This window comes from Amblyomma mixtum, chromosome 3 (genome assembly GCF_055824585.1).
Source record: "Amblyomma mixtum isolate Tamu chromosome 3, ASM5582458v1, whole genome shotgun sequence".
In the NCBI taxonomy this organism is placed as follows: Eukaryota; Metazoa; Arthropoda; class Arachnida; order Ixodida; family Ixodidae; genus Amblyomma; species Amblyomma mixtum.
Genome location: NC_143014.1, coordinates 360195754 through 360200260, shown reverse-complemented (window position 1 = coordinate 360200260; position 4507 = coordinate 360195754). Strand labels below are relative to the sequence as shown.

The window sequence follows — 4507 nt, the reverse complement described above, 5'->3', positions numbered from 1 at the left end:
TGCTGAATCGGGCCACGGGGCGAGGGTCTACGGAGGCGGAAATTGTCCGGGTACCTGCACACTCTGGAAACCCTGGGAACGAGATGGCTCACATGAATGCTCGAGGTTTTGTCAGCCGAGTAGGTGAGGCAGACGCCCCGGGAATGTCCACGAGAGATGGGCTGGTATCCTTTCATGACATTACCAACCATTTCACACTTGTGCGGAGGATTTGCCCACCCCCGAACAAGCAATTGGGGAAGGCGCAGGAATGCGTCTGGCGACGATTGCAGACTAGATGTTTCTGCAACCCATACGTGCTGAGCAAAATCTACCTGGACATTCAGCCAGAGTGCAAATGGTGTCACGAATTGGCAACCTATGACCACATATTATGGAGCTGCAGCATAGCACCGCCACCGGCGGACATTATGCGTGATCCTTCCCTCGAGCAGTGGGAGGCCGTGTTGGTCAGCTCAGACCCGGTCGTCTAGACCAGGGCCGTGGAGTGGGCCACCCAGGTCGCCGTCAGCCATGGGTTGATGGCCATCTAACACGGAATCGTCCACACATGCTCTCTGACGAAAATAAAGTTTTTCCATCCATCCATAATAGTACCATACAATTTTCCTATTTTTAGATTTTTTGTCCTAGAATGTTGGGCATGTAACTTTTAGAATATTTGAAGGAGTAGCGTAGGAATCAAGCAGTTTACAAGCTGGCCATTTGTGGGCATGTGCCAAGCAGCTATTGCTGCTGATTGACTTGTTTTTTATTCGACCGTACATTTTTGAATTCTCTGCACATTTATTTCTTCAGAGGCTGTAGTGTAGTTTTAGCACGCTGAAAATTTTAGGCCGTATTTCTGCGCATATTCAGTTTTTTTTTTTAAATGAAATGCCGGTTGCGAATTCAGCCCAAGTCCCATGCATTTGGTGTAAAATCGTCCTTCTCTCTGCATTCATTATCCGTGCGGCAGCATTAGAGCTAACGTTCGGCAGAAAAGCCACGATCGTGGTCACACTAGTCCAGGATTGGTCGAGAGGGTTGTGATTTCAGATGTTGAGGTGTGCAATAAAAATGATTAAAACGAGTTAAATTTTGACTGTAAGGTGGTAGCATAACTTAAATGTCATTGTGACATATGGGTGTAAAGTTAGCTAATTACGCTGAAAAGAAATATGCGGGAAGTAGTTCGGAACCGAGCCCATGACCATTGTGTTGCGAGAGCCTTCTTTCTGTCTGCATTGATGAGAGTGACAGCATTAAAACTGGCGTTCGGGGGAAAAGCCGCGCGCGTTGTCACACTAATTCAGGATTGGTCGAGAGGGTTGTGACGTCAGATGAAGATGATTAAAACGAATTAAATTTTGACATAATGGCTCGAATGCTATTATGACATAAGGCTGTAATTTAAATTAGTAAAACACAGGGTTCTCCCCAGAAAATTTTGAGAGGTGGACATTTGAAGACCGGGGGGGGGGATAAATAATAATGATGACAACACAGCAGACGTGCAAGCACAGTCGCACTATGCAAGAGGCATTTATTTCTCCATATTTTGCATATTACACCTTCAGCCGCCGATTCTTCATCTTGGCCCACTTTTCCACTACTATATCGTATGGGTAGCTGTTGACTTCAGGCCCTTCACATGCGATACGAATCAGACAGTCCAACGACTTCTCTTTCAGGCGATTTCGCAGTTGAGTCTTAATAAGCTTCAAAGCTGAGAAGTCTCTCTCGCAGTCTACTGTGTGTGGTGGGAGCACAAGGTACGACCCAGCTATGTGCGCCATAAGTGGGAACAGCTCTTTCAGTTCATGTGCCACAAAAGCAAGAAGTCTTCTGCTGGCATCTTTTGCACGTGCTCAGACACAAGCACGAAGTTTGCAAATGCAATCCACTCTGCAAGCATGTCCTGGGTATAGGACTTGCCAAGAGTGGGGCACAGCTTCTCTAGAGCATTGGCAATTTCAATGCCATTGCCACCCACCATCTATTCGTAGTTGCTGCGGGCAAACACAGTAGAATAGCTTGCCAGTATAGGGTGGTCTTGGAACCTGTCCTTGATATTTTCTACCAGCTTGTTAATAAATGTTGTTTTGGTGGTCCGCAGCCATTCCTCCGATTCTTCTGTGGCTGTCAGCTGTATGTCATGGCTAACACAAAAGTCATTCACCTTTGTTTGACTGTTGCCCTGTGCTTCCAGGGTCTTTATGCAAGATTCGATGAGATCTTGCACAATGCCCACGTGCAGTGTCGACTTCTGAGTGCTTTTGAAAGCCTATCAATGGATGGGAGAAGCTCACACATCATCAGTAGGGTGCTGACAAACTTCACATTTCATCACAAACTTGAGCAGTCCTGCTGCCTTGATGTCATTGCGTTCTTCTGCCTCCCTGGACAGGCTGACTATGATGGCCGAGAAATTACTGCGGATGGCTGTGCATGACCCTCCAACGCCTAGCCATCGGGTGGTAGATGGCTCAGTGATCTTTCCTCCACCTTGGTGCTCCAGAATTTTTTGTACAGCACTCAGTCCAGCTGTTCGAACTGGGCTGAATGCATAAAAGTTGTACAATTGCTGCAACAGTTCTTTAAACTTGTTGACATATGGAACTGCTTTGGATGCCTGGCATGCTGCTAGGTTGAGCTTGTGTGCCGCACAGTGTACCCCTACAGCTTGAAAGCTCTGGGGTGCTGTTAGAGCCTTTTGCTTGTCAATTAACAACTTCACAGCTCCACCCTTCTTTCCTGTCATAACAGGTGCACCGTCAGTTCCAATTCCGCGAAGGGTGTCAAAGAGCAGGCCCTTCTTGGCCATAAAACCTTCCACGGCACATGCAATGTTGGTAGCATTGAGAGCTAATGCTCTTTCATCATTAAGATGTGGTTGGAGGATGTCCAGCACATCAATCATGGCCAAGAATTTCACTTTTAATTCCCCATTGAACATGTACCTGCAGTGGATGACAAGCTGCTCCAGTGTTGCGCAGTCGGTCGTTTCGTCGAACATAAGTGCATAATGCTCACTCTGCCGAAGTTCGTGTAGGATTTTGTCCTCAATAACATCCGAAAGGCAGGTTACCATCTCCTGAATAGACCGCTGGCTGCAGTACGTGGCGTTCTTTCCGGTTGTTATCTGTGCTTTCACATCAAGCCCAAGCAGCGAGAGCAGACCGAGAAGCGGCTCGAAGTTCGCAGTGTGCGGTATCCTGTGTTTGCACAGGTAATACATAGATGCGAATGCGTGCCTCATAGCGTCGCGAGAGACCGGCAACTGCAATTTCTCAAGCGGCGACACTGCTACTTTGCTGTGTGCTTCAAGGGCTATAGCGTCGCGGTGCGACTGGCACGCTTCGTGTTTACGAACACTTTCGAGCCGGATCCTTTGGCAAGTCTCTGTGTTCCACACTGGCTTCTCGAAAGGCCTCTTATTGTATTTTATGCACAGCTTGCAAAACATCCCACCTTTGATGTTGTCATAGAAAAGCCAAGGACGGTGAATAATCTAAGATGCGTTGAATACCGATGCGTGCTTGCTGTCTTCGTCAGTGTTTGGTACACTGCATGTTGCTTCAACGCTTGATGTTGAACTGCCATTATTATATGTATCTGATTTCTGCTTCTTCGACGTGGGCGATGTCGGGGGCTCAACAACGTCGACATCGGTTGCCATTGGCTGTGCATGTTGTTCTTCGGTACCGCCAATAACGTTTTCGGTCACTTTCGGCGAAAAAAACGACAGCACAGACGGCTGTCCAACTTTTCGCTTCGGACCCATCTTCAGCGCACGGCGCAGCTCCAAATACCGCCTGTTCCGTATTTATCTGTCCGTGTTAGAAAAAATTCTCCTGCGCAAACTACTGGACTATATGGGCTCAAACGCCGATTACGAGGTAGCTTATGATGGTCTTCGTCTTTCGATATGTAATTTAACATCTAAACTTGCCTGCATTTTCAGGACTCGGCGAAAAACTGCATTCGGCTGCGGCCGAACTTTTCGTCCAGGCAAACAAAGAAGCCACTTTGACAGGCTGCGCCATCTGACGAGCGGTGAGGCAACCGATGCACGGCTTGGGGCGGGAATGCGCACCTCGCGCGGTTTCTTCGGATGTGCGTGTCGTCTGCTCCTTGAAATTAACACCGCTCGCCAGATGGCGCAGTCTGTCACACTGGCTTCTTTGCTCGCCTGGACGAAAAGTTCTGCCGCAGCTGAATGCAGTTTTTCGCCGGTTCCTGAAAATGCAGGCAATTTTAGATGTTAAATTACTTATCGAAAGACGAAGACCATCATAAGGTGCCTTGTAGTCGGCGTTTTGAGCCCATATAGTTCAGTAGATTGCGCAGCGGAATTTTTCGTAACAGGGACAGATAAATACAGAACACGCGGTACTTTGTTTGTTTCGTTCACATGTGAACGCTAAGGGCTAAGGACGCCTCACTAGCGCTAGAACGCACCAAGCAAAGTCCGAATGCGGAGTGGTCAGTGGCGCTGCACTATGGTGAAAAACGGAACGTTTTG

The 4507-nt window shown here is 47.9% G+C and overlaps 1 pseudogene; it reads right to left on the bottom strand.

The window, feature by feature from the left end:
* Positions 1-1547: 1547 nt before the first annotated feature.
* LOC149356511 (zinc finger protein 862-like) lies at positions 1548-3073 on the bottom strand (annotated as a pseudogene).
* Between the last annotated feature and the right edge of the window lie 1434 nt (positions 3074-4507).